This window comes from Pinus tabuliformis, chromosome 3_1 (genome assembly GCF_031772625.1).
Source record: "Pinus tabuliformis cultivar Carrire ecotype Pingquan chromosome 3_1, CPIR1, whole genome shotgun sequence".
In the NCBI taxonomy this organism is placed as follows: Eukaryota; Viridiplantae; Streptophyta; class Pinopsida; order Pinales; family Pinaceae; genus Pinus; species Pinus tabuliformis.
In genome coordinates, this window is record NC_142301.1 from 507,793,847 (window position 1) to 507,812,517 (window position 18,671).

Consider the following 18,671-nt stretch of genomic DNA (forward strand, 5'->3'; position numbering starts at 1 on the left):
CCTGTAGCTAATGGTTGGCTTTCCACTTCCATTTTGTAATGATCTGAGTAACTCCCCAACCCCTAGGCGTTCTATCTCTTCATGGCACATTCTATATATTGTATGCAAACTATTTGAAAAGTGTTGGTTGGCTTGTAACTTCTGGGAGACTGTGGGAAAGAAACTCTATTTCTTCATTGTATATTTTGACAGAGGATTAATAAAAGGCAACGGCTCTGTTTCATGAGATTCATGTGGTTGTGAGTGTAGAAAATGTGTCTCTTATGTTTCATATGTATTCTTTTATGTTTCACAGTTCATTTCACATTCATTTCCAGTGAAATTTTCTAAGTTAGATAAGGTTGAATTCATTTATATTGCTCTGCCTGTGGGAAAATTTCATGTTCAGTGTTTTTCTTCCATTGAAAAGGATTCATGTAATTATGCCCTTTTCACCCTCCTAAGAAATCTCTCCATTCCACGTTATTTCGAACTAAATTTCTATACTTTCCACCAGTCTTGCCTCACGAAATAATCTGTGCCTTTGCATTAAATTCTCTGTTCATTGTTGTCCGTTGGTCCCATACCATCCCAGAAACCCAGTCATTCATAAAAAATTGTTTCTTGTATCCATATTCACTTACTATCCTAAGATCAATATTTCACTGTTTAGTCATCTCAGACCATTCCATTTACTTATTCGCTGAGCGTGACTCGGAGAGAGCCCTCTCCTATTTTGGCAGGGCTAGCTACCAGACTGAGCGTGTTTTGTGGTTACTCTGAATTTTGCCTTCCTTCAGCCTAAGGTAGATTTAGGTGCTAACATAGTGGCGACCATACTGGGGAAGAAAATGGTTTGCTTGAAGATTGTTTTGCCCCGGTACATATCTCAGGTTCAGATTTGGTGGTTGATGGTGAAAAACGATCAGACATAAGAAGATGGCTGAAATCATTCACCTGGTGACTCCTTTCACTGAAGAATCCAACAACCGGTGCTTCATGGTGACTCCACTGTAGAGAGGTCAGTAGCTTTGAGATTTTCAAGATGGATCGGGTTGCAAAAATATACGCTCCCATGAGCCAAGATCACAGTCCAGGCTTTCCAAATAAGATTCCGAAAGTAGATTGATCAAGGAATTTGCCTACATTTAAAGATGATGGTAAGAAGGATGCTGCTTTACATCTATTTTGATTTCACATGCATATTCGCAAGTTGAAGGTTGATTTTCCTGAAGATTTATTAATGAAGATATTCATGGCCACTCTAGAAGGTGAAGCCCAATCTTGGTATGAAAGTTTGCCGCCTGCTTGTATTTACTGTTTAAAGGATTTTCATGCCATGTTCATTGAAAGATATAAAGACTCTTATCCATCATTAAATCTAGTTCATGACTGTTGCAAACATGCTTCTACTTTTATTGAAAGCCTTGAAAAATACTATGAGGATGATAATTTTATGGATGATGAGATCATGGAAGCCTTGGATGAAAATCCCTTTCAGTAGCGTAAAGACGATCATGAAAATTTGCAGCATGATCAAGATTTTAGTACGGTGGAAGAGGAAAGAATTTTGCATCTTGACAGTCAACAGGAATTACATGAAATGGATCAGCCGTATGAGGAATATTTATATACACCTTCACTTGAAATTAATGAAGACAATCACTATTTGAGTGAAAGGAAACAAAAGGTCTTATCTCCTTTGTCTGAAGACGAGATAGGTCAACTCTTGCATGGTTATGTTCCAGCTCAAGCTAAAGTGGATTTGCAGTGCACACGTGGTCAAGAAAGTGTTGGTGAAACTTCTTCCTCTTTTGAAAAGGACAACAGTCCTGGGGGCAGCTTTATAGATCAGCAGGTTGAAGATTTCCATATGGCTGGAAATGATGAAAGAAGAAGTTTTGTTTCATATCTGGTGGAAATAAGAGATGATATGCAAGAAAATGATGTTCCAATCTCAGATAATGGGGATGATAAATCAGATCAAGAGACAGATGGTGAGGAGGAAAAAGAGAGTTGCACGGTTGAGGCTGCCTCAAATGGAGAAAACAGAGGTATAGACCTAACTGACCTTATCTCACTAGAACTAGACCTTCATGAGGAGGTAGCTCATTCCCTCTATGAACAGCGAGATGAGATATTTGTTCAAGTAAGTGAAAAAGCTCTAGTAGAATTTATGGTAGATGATATAAATGATTGTGTTGGGTTTCGAGAATCATTTGAGGTTTCTTTTCTCATGATTGATGAATGCAAAGACAATCGGGCTGTCATATCATATGAATATGGCCTACAATATATTCAGACCTCAGCAGACCAGACCATTCAGGATTCCCTTTCAGACTCTTCCTCATATGTCTCATGTTTTGAAATGTTCTTTGAAGAGGAAATCTGCTCACCTATTTGTTCAGAATTTTTTGAAGACCAGGAGCATACTCTTATTTATGAAGAAAGACTAGAATCAAGAGAAAAAGATACCTTGTTTTTTCAGCAGGAGGAAAGACTTCATGTTTTTCAGGATCCAATGGCAGATTTGTTGCAGTCAATAGTGAAGGTGATTATTGCAGTATTCAGTGATGAAGGGGATCATGGTCAATTATGTTTTTGGAGGCCCATTTACCAGTATCAATTGTTGACCAGAAGATCTGATCGGAAGAATCAGTCAAGAAGCCATCTTCTTGATTGGTTACATTGGCAGTTTGATATAGTTTGATGATATATAGTCTTGTAAGAAATGCAGGTGGTCATGTACTACCACCAAGCTTTAAGTTTTAAGTTCAGTTCTTAGTATTTTGAGTTAGTTTGTTAGAGTCAAGTTTTTTCAGTCATGTCAGTTTGCATTGAGTCAGTTTGAGTCAAGTTTCAGTCAATAAATTGAGTCATGTTGGTTTGTCAGAATAATGGACTCCATATCCCAATGGATGAAGGCACTGGCTAGCTCTTACAAAGATCTGTTGTTCTTGGCACCATCACCCATTGGAGCCAATGTTAGAGTTGGTCTGGTCAGTCCTCCATCAGAGATCAAAACTCTTTATGCATTTCATTTTTAGGAGTCCCGCTCCATTCACCCAGCTGCATTCCACTAGGAGCATGCCATAATTGTTGGAAATAATACTGAGAGGGGGGGTGAATCAGTATTATATAATTCTTTTAATAAATCTTCTTTATTTGTTCTTTGAATTATTTTTGCATGTCAGTACCATAAAATAATGAGCATGAACAAAAGAAAACTGATAGTCACACCAAAGAACACAAGATGTAAGGTGGAAACCCAATGTGGGTGAAAACCACCTGCTGCAATATGTCTCTATCTTCTTTCAAATTAGAAACTCCTTTTACAATGGTTTTGTACTGGTGCAGTCCTTTACCAGTACGCAGGCTGCAACCTGCAGAGAGCTACAACTCTCTCTCGTTTTCCAGTCTCTCCTGGAAGGGAGCTACAACCCCCTACTTCTTTTCATAAAGCATCAAATGATCATCAAGAATATAACAGTTATAGTCCACTACAGTTATCAGATCAGCAATAACAGAACTAACCCAGAACACCTTATCAACAGAGAAATTCAATCAACAGAACATCTTAAGATAGAGACGCAGTTTTCCCTTCTGTGGCCTGCGTCGCGACGCAATTCACCTTCTGCTTTCCTGCGTACACCCGCAGGTATCCTTCTGCTGCACTGTGTGCCCACGCACTGTTCCTTGAACTGTACTGCATCCTGTTGCTGCAGGGACGCACCCAGAAACACTATCGCGCCGCGTACTTTGCTGCAGGGACGCACCCAGAAATGCTATCGCGCCGCGTCCTTTTGCTCCAGGGACGCACCTGAACCTTCGTCGCTCTGCGTCCCCACGCAGATCTCCTATTACTGCACTACGTCCCGGACGCACTTGAACCCTTCTGCGCCTGCGTCCCGGCGCACCTGAACCCTTCTGCGCTTGCGTACCGACGCACCTGAACCCTTACTGCACCTGCGTACCTCCGGGCATAGATGATTTCAAGACTTCAGAAGTAACCCAGACAGTCAGCTCTACAGATGTAAACATGCGCCGAAGAGATCTTGGTCCATCAATAGATTCGCCTTGTTTAGATCTAGACCAGATCTAGCCCTCATAAGATATTCAACCCAAAATATGCTCAAGCCAAAAGATCTCCTTTGCTTTATATAGGAAAGCTCTTCCTTAAAACATGGATCAATACCACGAGCCGACACCATAATAACCCAATACCGTCGGCTAAATACCAAGAGTAAAACATAAGAAACCCCATGTGTGCTTTTCTCTGCCTTGAAATGTGTGCACTGGGGGGACGCACCTCCTGAACGGCTGCCCTGCGTATCTGGACGCAGTCCCTGCATGGTGTACCTGCGGGTACGCACCTTCTGAACTGCTTTCCTGCGTCCTTCTTAATTTTCAACAAATTGAGAGCCTTGCCACGGGAGTTGCCATCAAGTACAACATCTGTAACATATAGCCATACCAGAAACATAATGCCAACAATCTGCCCCTTCGGACTTGATGGCAACCTCACAAACTTCAGCTTCATTCTCCCCCTTTGACATCAAGGGCAAAGGGGTATGCTCCCCCTAAGATCATGCTCCTCCTGAAAATGAACCAGATCTGCAGCAAAGAACCATAATCCACAATGAAAGAGATAGAGACACATTGCAGCTATTTCCAAGATCTCCTTCTGACCATCCTCCATAATGCCAACAATGCATTATATGCTCCCCCTGAACCTGTTCCATCAATCAGAAAAGGTTCAACAATAAGATGATGCATCAACCACCCCCAGCTTTTGCCTGAGGTATTCAAAAGTGTCCCTGGGCAATGGTTTGGTGAGAATATCAGCAACTTGTTCCTTAGAAGGAACATACTCCAACTTGACCTTCTGTTCAAGTACTTGTTCCCGGAGAAAATGGTACTTGATTGATATGTGCTTGGTTTTTGAATGCATAACAGGATTCTTTGAGATGCTGATTGCACTTGTGTTGTCACATAAGATGGGAATTGGTGGTGTACAAGTGATTTGAAAATCCTGCAAAGTCTGCATCATCCAAAGGAGTTGGGTGCAACAAGATGCAGCAGCAACATATTCCGCTTCAGTTGTAGACAAGGCAATTGAACTTTGTTTCTTGCTGAACCAAGATACCAGTCTGGAACCCATAAAGAACGCACCACCACTTGTGCTTTTCCTGTCATCCACGCTTCCGACCCAATCTGCATCTGTATAAGCATGAAGTGTAAGATCTGTATCTCTAGGATACCATAAGCCATAATGTTGAGTCCCTTGAAGATATTTGAAAATTCTCTTCACTGCCTGAAGATGAGTCTCCTTCGGATTTGCCTGAAATCTTCCAACTATTCCAACTGCATGCATGATGTCCGGTCGGGTACCTGTCAAATAAAGTAAACTTCCAATCATAGATCTGTAGGTTGGTTGATGTACTGTTGCAGATTCATCATTTGCACTAAGGCTACATCCTGTGACCATGGGTGTACAGACTGGTTTTGCATCTTCCATACCATATTTCTTCAAAATCTGTTTGAGATACTTGGTTTGAGATAAAAAGATTCCTCCTTCTTTTTGTTGGATTTGCAAACCAAGGAAATATGTCAGTTCTCCTAGCAAGGACATTTCAAATTCTTTCTGCATGACCGAGGCAAAGTTTTGACTCATAGCTTCTTCATTGCTCCCAAAAATAATGTCATCTACATATACAACAAGTATTAGCAATTTGTCATTTTCAACTTTTATATAAAGATTGCTATCTGCTGATCCTTTTGAAAAGCCTTGTTGATGAAGATATTTGTCCAAATGGTAGTACCAAGCCCTTGGAGCTTGTTTGAGACCATAGAGAGCCTTTTTCAATCTGCATACAAGATTTGGATCATTTCCAAGAATGAACCCATCTGGTTGTTCAATGTACACTTCTTCTTCCAAGTCTCCATTCAGAAAGGCTGATTTCACGTCCATTTGAAATACTTTGAAGTTTTGAAAACTTGAGAGAGCAAGGAACATTCGGATGGCCTCAAGTCTTGCAATAGGAGCAAAGGTTTCTTCAAAGTCTATTCCTTCTTGCTGCGCATACCCTTTACAAACAAGTCTAGCTTTGTTTCTAATTACTTCTCCATTTTCATTCAATTTATTTTTGAAGACCCATTTTGTTCCGATAACATTCTTATCTTTTGGTCTAGGAACCAGCTCCCAAGTGTTGTTCTTTTCGATCTGCTCAAGTTCTTCATCCATTGCTTTCACCCAACATTCATCTTTGCATGCCTCTTTCACATTTTGTGGTTCAGTAGAGGAGAGTAATGCCAAATAGCTTGAAGCTTCTGCAACTGTTCTTCTTGTTTGTACACCTGCTTCTTTCTGCCCCATAATCTGAGATTCTGGATGATTCTTCTGAACATATCTGGATGGAGTCTTTTCTTCTATTCTTGTTTGCTCCTCTGGTTCTTCTTCTTGAGGTTCTTCTTGAGGTTCTTCTTCTTCATCATTCTATCGTTGCGGGTAGCCTTCATCTTCTTCGATGTCTTCATGATGTACTTGCCTAGGAATGTATCCCTTTTCATCAACCACTACATCAATGCTGTCAACAATTCTGCCAAGTCTTTTATTGTAGCATTTGTATGCTTTGCTATGTGGAGAGTAACCAAGAAGAATGCCTTCATCTGCTCTAGGTTCAAGTTTGCCAAGTTGCTCATCCGTATTCTTGATATAGCATTTGCTCCCAAAGATTTTGAAGTGCTTTACCGAAGGAGTCCTACCACTCCAGAGCTCATGAGGAGTTTGAGTGTTGTTCACCCGGACATTTGTTTTATTGAGAATAAAAACCGCAGCATGTGCAGCTTCACCCCAGAAGGTTGCGGGAGTTCCTGACTCATCAAGCATAGCACGAGCCATTTGTTGGATTGTTCTGTTCATCCTTTCCACAACTCCATTTTGCTGAGGAGTTCTTGCTGTAGAGAATTCTCTTCTTATCCCATGTTCTTCATAGAAATCGAAAAATTCATTTGAAGTAAATTCCCCACCTCTATCAGATCTGAGGCACTTAATTTTGTGACCTGATTGATTTTCAACCAAGGCTTTGAATTTTTCGAATGCTTCATCTTTGTGCTTCATAAGTCCTAACCAGACAAACCTGGAGAAATCGTCAATGAATAATATCAAGTATTCTTCTCCTCGAGGTGTTCTTTTCCTGAAAGGACCACATGTATCTGTATGTACTAGCTCAAGAGGCATGCTAGGTGATCCTTCTTTCTCTGGAAAGTTAGTTCTGGTTTGTTTTCCAAACTGACATGATTTGCATATGGTGTTGTCAGGAATTTTGATATCTGGAAGATCACGAACTGCCTGATATTTGCATGCTTTCCTTATTTGTGAAAAGCTTAGATGTCCCAATCTCCGATGCCATAACCAGTGCTCATCATCCTTGCTCAGATAGCATTGTTGTTGTCCTTCTTCAAATATGTACAGATTATTTGGAGTTCTTTTGCCTTTGATCATTGTTTTACCTGTACCAAGATCACAAACAAGACATCCATTTGATCTGAATATGACCTCGGTTCTTTGATCACACATCTGGCTGACACTTAGAAGATTATGCTTCAATCCATCAACATACAAAACATTTCCAGCCTTGACCTTTTCTTTTAACTGAGCAATGCCTTTTCCTTTTATAGTTGCAGGAGTATCATTTCCAAAAGAGACTTTCTTTCCCTTTTCTAGAGTAGAATAAGACTCAAGTTTTTCTTTATCACCTGTCATATGCTTCGAACATCCACTGTCAATGTACCATAGATTTTCCTGTCCCTCTGCATAAAATGCTATCCCACATCTTTCTGTTTAAGGTTCCTTTATTCTCCATGTTTTGGTGCTTGAGGCTTGTTCCTTTTTCTGCTGAAACCTGCTCCTGCATTCAGAGTCTTCATGACCAAAGTTATTGCAAATAGAACATTCAACTTCATTTTCAAGAACCGAAAAGTTGTTATAGGTCCTTTTTGTAATCCCCGTCATACTTCTTTGTTTTTGAGCTTCCCTAGTCATGATCGTTTTATATGCAACACATTGAGCTGCTTTGTGACCAAAGTTATGGCAAGAAAAGCATTGTCCATTGAAGAAACTTCTGCGGTTATCGAATCTACCAGCCAATTGATTGTAATTTCTATTGTCATCTATTCTTGAACCAAATTGAGAAGATTTTACCTGTGGCTGGTTGTAGCTTTTGTTCACCCTTAAGATGGATTGCCCTTGATAGTTTCTGTTTGTAATTTGTCCCTGCTTTACCTGATGATCTTCATTGTGCTTTTGCTCATTTCTTCTTACTGCATCAAGATAACTTTTTGAGGTGGATGCTTGAGAGGTTTCTCCATTATAGCCCAGACCTGTCTTGTTTAGAGGAGACCGCTGCACATTGATAATCTCATCCAAAGTTTCAGATCCTTTGAAAAACTTGAGATTAATAGCTTTTGTTTTCTCAATCTCTTTTCTAAGACCAACAATTTCACCTTCTAATTTTTCAAGATGTTTTTCCTTTTCATCAATTTGAAATTGTAGAGTATCAATGATCATGTTCTTTTCTTCTATACATCTCTTGAGTGTAGTAATTTCATCATAGAGGTTATCCACATCTATAGCATCCATATAATCATCATCTTCAAATGCCATTAACAACTTATATTCATTACCTTGTTCATCTTCATCATTGTTTGATAGACCATCACTATCTTCATGAGTGTAGTAGCTTTTCTTATTTGCATTTTGTTTCTTGTTCCATCTAGCAGGTTCCTTTCCTTTATCCTTATAAGGACATTTTGCAGCATAATGACCTACTCTTCCACAAGCAAAGCATTTAAAAGGTAACTTACCTCTGAACCTTCCAGAACCCCTTTGAATATTTTTGACAAAATTTGATTCTTCTTCCTCTTCTTCTGGGACGTGGCTCGCTTCATAATAATCTCCTTTGCCTGATGCCTTGAAAGCAGCTTCTCTTCTGTCTGATGGACCTCCCTTTCTCATTTCATAAGCAGTTAGAATTCCATGTAGCTGAGACATAGTAAGAATTCGTAGATTTTCCTTTTCTTCTATTGCAGATACTTTAGATTCAAACTTGGGGGACAATGATCTTAGAACCTTTTCAACCACAACAGCCTCTTTTATTTCTTCACCCAAAATTTTCATACAGTTAACAACCTCATCTACCCGAAGAAAATAGTTAGCCACACTTTCATCATTATACATTTTGAGAGTCTCATTGAATTCTGAGAGTTTGAAGTTTAGCACGTTTTACCTGTTCGTCTCCTTCATAGCTCGTGACAATTTTGTCCCATATTTCTTTTGCGGATTTATAGTGCATTACCTTTATGAATTCTGATTGAGATATACATCCTAATAGAGTACTGACTGCTTTCGCATTTCTTTCATACTTCTTTTTCTCGGCTGCATCTGTAGGAGTAGCTGAAGGAAAAGCGTAGCCTGTCTCTACGATGTCCCAAACTTCTGTACCAAGAGATTGAAGATAGGCAGTAACTCTTACCTTCCAATAATTGAAGTTTGTCCCATCAAAAACCGGTGGCCTAATTGATGCTTCTCTCTCGTAGTTGCTCATGATGAACGATCTACCTTCAAGCGATCAAGCTTCTCTGAAGGACCTGCTCTGATACCAATTGTTGGAAATAATACTGAGAGGGGGGGGTGAATCAGTATTATATAATTCTTTTAATAAATCTTCTTTATTTGTTCTTTGAATTATTTTTGCATGTCAGTACCATAAAATAATGAGCATGAACAAAATAAAACTGATAGTCACACCAAAGAACACAAGATGTAAGGTGGAAACCCAATGTGGGTGAAAACCACCTGCTGCAATATGTCTCTATCTTCTTTCAAATTAGAAACTCCTTTTACAATGCTTTTGTACTGGTGCAGTCCTTTACCAGTACGCAGGCTGCAACCTGCAGAGAGCTACAACTCTCTCTCATTTTCCAGTCTCTCCTGGAAGGGAGCTACAACCCCCTACTTCTTTTCATAAAGCATCAAATGATCATCAAGAATATAACAGTTACAGTCCACTATAGTTATCAGATCAGCAATAACAGAACTAACCCAGAACACCTTATCAACAGAGAAATTCAATCAACAGAACATCTTAAGACAGAGACGCAGTTTTCCCTTCTGTGGCCTGCGTCGCGACGCAATTCACCTTCTGCTTTCCTGTGTACACCCGCAGGTATCCTTCTGCTGCACTGTGTGCCCATGCACTGTTCCTTGAACTGCACTGCGTCCTGTTGCTGCAGGGACGCACCCAGAAACACTATCGCACCGCGTACTTTGCTGCAGGGACGCACCCAGAAATGCTATCGCGCCGCGTCCTTTTGCTCCAGGGACGCACCTGAACCTTAGTCGCTCTGCGTCCCCACGCAGATCTCCTGTTACTGCACTACATCCCAGACGCACCTGAACCCTTCTGCGCCTGCGTCCCGGCGCACCTGAACCCTTCTACGCCTGCATACCGATGCACCTGAACCCTTACTGCACATGCGTACCTCTGGGCATAGATGATTTCAAGACTTCAGAAGTAACCCAGACAGTCAGCTCTACAGATCTGAACATGCGCCGAAGAGATCTTGGTCCATCAGTAGATTCGCCTTGTTTAGATCTAGACCAGATCTAGCCCTCATAAGATATTCAACCCAAAACATGCTCAAGCCAAAAGATCTCCTTTGCTTTATATAGGAAAGCTCTTCCTTAAAACATGGATCAATACCATGAGCCGACACCATAATAACCCAATACCGTTGGCTAAATACCAAGAGTAAAACATAAGAAACCCCATGTGTGCTTTTCTCTGCCTTGAAATGTGTGCACTGGGGGGACGCACCTCCTGAACGGCTGCCCTGCGTATCTGGACGCAGTCCCTGCATGGTGTACCTGCGGGTACGCACCTTCTGAACTGCTTTCCTGCGTCCTTCTTAATTTTCAACAAATTGAGAGCCTTGCCATGGGGGTCGCCATCAAGTACAACATCTGTAACATATAGCCATACTAGAAACATAATGCCAACAATAATCTGACGGAAAAAGTCATGCTAGTCATTTCCCCTCATGTCTGGCTCCTGCTAGCTTAGCTCTTTTGCCAATGATCACCAAAGTCCATGACAGTCAAGGTCTGGTCCTTTAATGGACAAAAGTCATTTTCGATCATTTGGTCTAAGGATTAATCAATCTGGTCTTTAAATATGTCCAGTAAAGCCATGCATGCCAAAGTGAGGCCCTTACAAAGTAATGATTCAGTGAGTTTCATTGTCATATTTATAAACTTTGACTGTTCTTCAAAACTCTGTTTTGAAGAAAAGTCAAACAGCGTCATTGGTGATAAAATTTTCAAAAAAGTCGTCAGTTGATTTCTTCAGATGCAGACATGGTTTCCATGGCCAAATGCCCTATCATGAAATCCCTACAAAGAGTGCCAAAAATTTCATCATTTGAGCTAAAATTTCAAAGGGAAAGTGAAAATCAGTGTTGCTTTAAATCAGGGAAAAAGTGTCAAAACATAACCTTAGAAAAATGGGTTTTGAAAAGAAAAGATTTAACCCATGAATTTCAAGTCTTTAAATATAATTTTCCACCAAAATCAAAGTCATTGTCCAAAACAAGTGCTTGGGGAAACATTTCAAACTGTTTGAGTGTGCATCGTGCGTTTTAGAGCAAGATTGGAGGCGATTTCAGGGTGCGGCGCATATACACAGGGGCGTGGCACACACAAAGCCGGCCCACAGTGTATTTTTCTAACTGGCGCAGCGCACACCGAGGGCACGGCGCACACCCAGGGCACGACACACACCCAGGGCGCGACACACTGGGTTTTGCGCGCAGCACACACAGACAAAGCGCTCAGAACCTTGCCAAACTTCCTCGAATCTTTTGTGAAGCCCACCAAATTACAAGGTAGGCTCTATAACATCACTTGTTTATCAAAGTTCATAAATGATATGGTGGTTTTATGCCTATGATTGAATGCAACAAAAACTCATAAAACCAACCACAAGAAAATACCAAAAAGTCATTGTTGCTAGGGTTGTATAAGTGTGGTGTTGATGCCAAGGTTCCATTTTCCTTCCTTGCCATCTTTCCTTATCCCCCTATGCTATTGCTTCCTATTCCCACTACCCTAAAATACTACCAAACTCATATTCCTTATCCCTCCACTATTTGGTCAATACAAACACCAAACCCTACCTCATTAAAACCCAAAAAAACCTACCCTATCAAATACCCAAACCCCCTACATATCCCTAAACAAATTTCTCCACATAACCCCTATTCCCATCACATTACTCCCCTCCTAATACTCCCTTTTGTTTCATTGTTCCCCTTGGTGGCAGATATCACAACAACACCTAGTTTCACCATCATCAAAGGGCAGTCCAAGCATAGTACATAAACAACAGCCATGGCATCTGAGGGTTCATGAGAGTATGAGGTGGAGGCTCAAAGTGATACATCCCTGGAAGAACAGGCTCCTAGGAGACATCACAAGAGTGGAAAACATGTTAGGGATGAGCCAAACACCCTCACAGAATTGTAGGCATGCCCTCTTGCTATGTCATGTTTCTAGCACCTAGCATGTTTTGAATTTTGTCAAAGGGTGGCTAATGTTAGAGTTCATCATGAGTTGGCCCATCTTTTTGTGCTTCACCTCCATGGAGGTCAGTCTATCTTGGCCGGGGTCACCTTCACATTGACACCCGAAACTATCTCAGTGGCAACAGGCATACCAAATGTTGGAGAATAGTGGCATAAGAAGAAGAAGATGGATAGGAAGCATTATGAGCCTTACATTAAGGCTAGTTGTTTGAGGCAGCTCACAAGAGTCTTTTCATTTCAATATTTGAGAAATTAGTCTGCTACACTCATGAGGTTGATCATGAAGTACTTCAGCTGTGAGGGGAGGTTCTCTCGTCTATATGCCTATCACCATGGTGCGGATGATGAACCTCCCATTTTTCATTTGCAAGAACATAGAGAGGATGAACACTTTCATGCAGCATAAGACCCCTCAGCAGCAACTTAACAGTGTTTATCACTTTGCTCTTATCCGGATTTTGGTGGATCATCAGTTGGGATTGTAGGGCATTGCTTGGGAGGACTTCATCTCCCGTGACTTATTCAGCACTTCACAGGTACTAGCAGAGGTAAAGCATGAGATAGGTGGTCCTTCTCACTAGTATGAGCACCATGAGGCCGCTACTATGCCAGTATTCATCACCTATCAAAGAGGCAGTAGACATTTGTTTGCAACGGCAAAGCGAGTGTTATCTCCACCCGGGGTGGAAGGGGACTCACTTCCGGCATCAATGACACAGCAACAGGATAGAGGTAAGGAGCCAATGCATGATGAGGGGTCTCCAGGTGAGGCATCAATTGAACGAGAGACCGAATTCGTTCTCCTTCATGATGATGAGATAGATACAGAACTGAAAAATGAAGAGCTTAGAGAGATCATCCAGGAGCAGCAGTCAGAGATTGAAGCCTTCTCCCTTGATTTAGAAAGAGCCAAATGGAACATGAAATATCTGGAGTAGAGGAACAAACAGCTTGAGGATCAGCAAGCGATCATGGAGCTACAAAACATTCGTGAGCATCGCCAAGCTGCACAAAGGAGAAGAGTTGAGCTCACGTCATTGGAGAAAGAGATCAATGAGGATCGGGAGGCCAATCTCGAGAGCGTTAACATGCACCTAGAGAGGCTATTGGACAAGGCCAACAAGGACCATGCCTTACTGAGACACATGGCTTTCCATTACAGGGCACGAAATATGAGTGCAAAGGCCCGGATAAAGAGCTTGAAGGCAAAATTGAGCAAAGCAACAAAAGAGGAAAAAGAGGCAAAAGAGAAAGATCGGCTTTGAATCTTGGCTGAAGCTTCCTTGGCACAACATAGCACTTCATAGAGGACCTCCAGCCAAAATTTCAAGAAATTGGGCAAATTTTGGTCACATGACAAATTTTTGGGCAAAACACAGGTTTTTTCTTGCTAAAAATTGGGAGCTCCAAATGAAGAATGGTTTGCATTTTTGGATTCAGCATGAAAAATCACGACTACTGGTGCTTGTACAAGAAATTTGGGCAAGATCTGAGTCTCTAGGAGGTAAAAAACACCCAAAAAATGACCTCTCTGCCCCTATTTTGACACACATGAAGCAGTCTTGGGAGAATAAATATTTGGAGGGGAAAATGAGCACCAAATTCAGAAATTCCACTTGGGTTAGATAGTAGACAGGACAGGGTTTCCAACAAGCACACTTGGGTACATTTTGGAATCCTACAAGTGCCTCAAAACAGGCTCGAAAGTGGCGCGGCACATACGGGAAAAAGCCCAATTTCACCTCCGTTTCGTGAAATTTCGATTCGCGACTTCTCCAAGTGGGCCTGCCCATCCACATTTCACTTTTTCGGCACCTAAGGCAGTATTTAAAGTATTTTCACTCTAGATTGTCTTCTATCCAAGTGGCAAAGGAAGGCAAAGGGTCGCCCAAGCCATTTTTCATGTTTGTAACGCTGCACCTGTAGCTAATGGTTGGATTTCCACTTCCATTTTGTAATGATCCGAGTAGCTCCCCAACCCCTGGGCGTTCTATCTCTTCATGGCACATTCTATATATTGTATGCAAATATTTTCAAAGCGTTGGTTGGCTTGTAACTTCTGGGAGACTGTGGGAAAGAAACTCTATTTCTTCATTGTATATTTTGACAGAGGATTAATAAAAGGCAGCGGCTCTGTTTCATGAGATTCATGTGGTTGTGAGTGTAGCAAATGTGTCTCTTATGTTTCATATGTATTTCGTTATGTTTCACAGTTCATTTCACATTCATTTCCAATGAAATTTTCTAAGTTAGATAAGGTAGAATTCATTTATATTGCTCTGCCTGTGGGAAAATTTCATGTTCAGTGTTTTTCTTCCATTGAAAAGGATTCTTGTACTTATTCCCTTTTCACCCTCCTAAGAAATCTCTCCATTCCGCGTTATTTCTAACTAAATTGCTATACTTTCTGTTGGTCTTGCCTCATGAAATAATCTGTGCCTTTGTATTAAATTCTCTGTTCATTGCTGTCCGTTGGTCCCATACCATCCCAGAAACCCAGTCATTCATAAAAAATTATTTCTTGTATCCATATTCACTTACTAGCCTAAGATCAATATTTCACTATTTAGTCATCTCAGACCATTCCGTTTACTTATTCGCTGATCGTGACTTGGAGAGAGCCCTCTCCTGTTTTGGCAGGGCTAGCTACCAGACTGAGCGTGGTTTGTGGTTACCCTGAATTTTGCCTTCCTTCAGCCTAAGGGAGATTTAGGTGCTAACACAAGCTGCTACAAATTTACTTCATTTTGTTTAGCTGTTTTAGGAGGAAACGTGTTAGACTCCTGAAATATATTATCACATCAATTAGAAACATCAATGAAATTAGATTTCAAACTTGATTCATATCATTGAAAGGCTTTAGATTCTTCAACACTTTCATGTTTGATGATTAACAATGCAAAGTTCTGACTAGCATTACCTATCCTCTTCATTTGTCCCACATTTACAAGAGATGTATTAAACTTATTGTTGTGTACTCTAACAATGTAATCATCCCATTCTTGAAAAAATGATCTTTGTTCTCATGGTGATGAAAAATATCTCTCCCATCATATAGATACGGGCTTCCCAAAACAATACCACATATATCAATTGGAATTACATCAAGCTTTACCTCATCTAAAACGTTTGCAGTGATCGCAAATTTCAATTTACATCTTTTGTCACATGAAGTTTTTCATTGTCACATATCCAACCTCAAGGATAAGTTTTAGGATGAGGAATGGTTTCTAAATTCAACTTCTTGACAATGTATTTGGAGATAAGATTTTCTTGTGAACCACTATCAAATAGTGTATCTATCTTGCCATCTTGGTATGTTTTGAAATAAATATAATGTGGAAAAGCTCTATTCTTGTTTTTTCATCTTGAGTTTCATTGAGACAATGTGACAAACTAGTACTTGAAATTTCCTTAACTTTGAAACCCATGTCTGTAATATTTGTTTCATCTCTCGAATTTGAACCTAAATCATGTTGTGTGGTTATAGTTGTCTTCTCCTTCTCCTTGTTCTTAAATTTTTTGCGTCTTATTTCTGGATGAAGTTTCCAACAATGATATTAATCATGGACCTCTTTGGAACAATGTTTACAAGTAACTTTTTCTTTATCCATCTTGATGGAAACATTCTTCTTCCCTTTTCCTTTGAACTTACCCTTTTCTTTTTCTCCAGATTCAAAGGAACTCTCACTAGTTTCTTCAGAAACATTTTTCCATCTTGCCTCTAAATGATTTGTCTAAACACAAACTTCATTTATTTTTGTAGGAATAAGTACAATAATGATATGTATCAAATACATATGCAATCCTTTAATATATTTGATGATAGTATCTTGTGAGGAAAAATATATACCCAAAACCAAATCTCTTTTCCTAAATTCTTGAGTATAAGATTGCATATTTTCCCCTTTAGCTTTCCTAAGGTTTTGCGAATCCATAATAGATTTTTTCATGTATGCGAATGGATAAAGCTACCTTCTTATTACAACAAATAAATGATTCTAAGAGGATAAAACCTTACCATTTTTCTTCTGTCCTCTTGAGTTTTTGCTTCCCACCAAATTAGTGTTGCATATTCCAATGTAAGAGAAGCAAGATGAATCTTGGTTTCATCATCTTTGATTCTTTGTATCCTACAATACACTTCAATATGAGGAATCCATTTATCTAATATCTCTACATTTACCTCTCCATTGTACATAGGAAATTCAAACTTAATGTCAAGATTAAGCAAAGGAGTTTTACCATGACCCTTTGGGGAATTTGGATGTGTTTGTGAAAGGGTAGAAGAAGTTGAATATGAGGATGATGATGAAGATGAAGGTGGTGGTTTCTCACCATTCCCTTTTGAAGGTTTGTATCCTTTTCTGCCACGAGGTTTTGAGATTTCTCCATATAGTATGGAATCACTCTCCTCACAGAGAACCTTTACCATCTCCGACATCTCAAAGAATTATTTTTTGAAAGTTTTCTCATCTTAAGACATCCCTTTAGGACCTTCTTCATGTGCCATAAATGTTGAAGATTGAGGTATTTTTGTTATCCTTGAAACAATTTTAGATATTCGATCCAAAAGTTCTCCTTCTCCTCTCTTGAGCTTCAACCTTGTAAGCATCAGAAAAACACTTGCAAACAAATCAATTCTTCACAAAAACCTATTGTTCTAACACAAAACTGATCTGAATGTGTAAACTTGAAGATTTTAAACAATTTCCAAGCTAAATTTATATGTGTTTTGGGTAGAGGATCAGTTTACTAAACACATACACAAGTAAATTTTAACCAAATTTTATAGCCAAATAGAGACAAATAAAAATATCTAAAACACATAACACAAAGCATGATAAAGGAGTTCACCCCTCTTTTGGGTTACATCTCTTGGTCCATCTTCTAATGCATTGCCTCTTTCATTAAAAATGCTAAAAATTATGTTTACATGATTTACACAACTAAAATAGTAGAAATGATGTCTCCAATGGATCCAACACTGTCAAAAACTCCTATTCTGTTTCTTTTTGCACCTCATTTGGCCAAAAACTAAGAAAATTATGCTTGTTTCTTCATTTTCCCAAATTCTACAGCCAACCATCCTCCAATTCGGCCTCAAGCTAGCTTGAGCTCCCCAAACATGGAACTGACACAATAAAACTAACACAATTCCCAATAAATGGGCAAATTTGTAGGATTGTTAAAGGCACCATTAAGCCCCCAATTCCGAAATTCCTAGTCACATGGCACGATGTGACCGCATAAGGGAGCGATATTCCAAGGCTATTTTTTAGCACCCAGATTTGATGCACCCTCGGTTCTATGCTATGTAGGTGACCATGGTTTGCCCCCCTAGGGGTTGGTCCCTCTAAACTCTGTCGTGCTTGTGGTTTTATGGAAGGTCATATGACTTGGGACTGGCTCCTGACTCTTTTGTGCTCCCTATTCTGTTGTGGGTATATGACTCTAAAGGGGGCTACGAGGGCTAGGCTAGGCCCTAGCCCTTGGGCCCCCACTTGTGGTCTTATGGCATAGGGGTGGCTAGGGGCTAGGGCTTAGCCCGACCCCACCCCCATATGCGCATTCACCAAACTTTAAATAAAACGATTCAATGTTGTTTAAATAAGGAACACGGTGGTGCAATGGTGTTGGCATTGGTTAGTTTGTGCTTGGTCTCGAGTTAGACTCCCAGGGGTCTTGTTTGGACACCACACAAATTTTGGTCCCCATAAGGACGCTAGGTGGTAGCCACTGGTTGGCCCACATGGCACTCCCTCAGTGGGCCACCACAACATAACCATTAACCAATAAAAATTCACCTTGCCACAACCAATCAAATGATGACAACTAGAAGTCATTCACAAGCCCACCAAAATACACAGTCAACCCAATGAAATGCCCAATTAGTGTACAGACTACTAACTGGGTTTACCTACAACCCTTTTTCCAAAAAATTTAATTGTTTCCAAAATTGATCATAACATGATTCTAGGAGCATATAATGTCAGATTTGAGTGAAATGAGTTGCATTAGATTTAGGTCGCTGATATCTATCCAGTCAT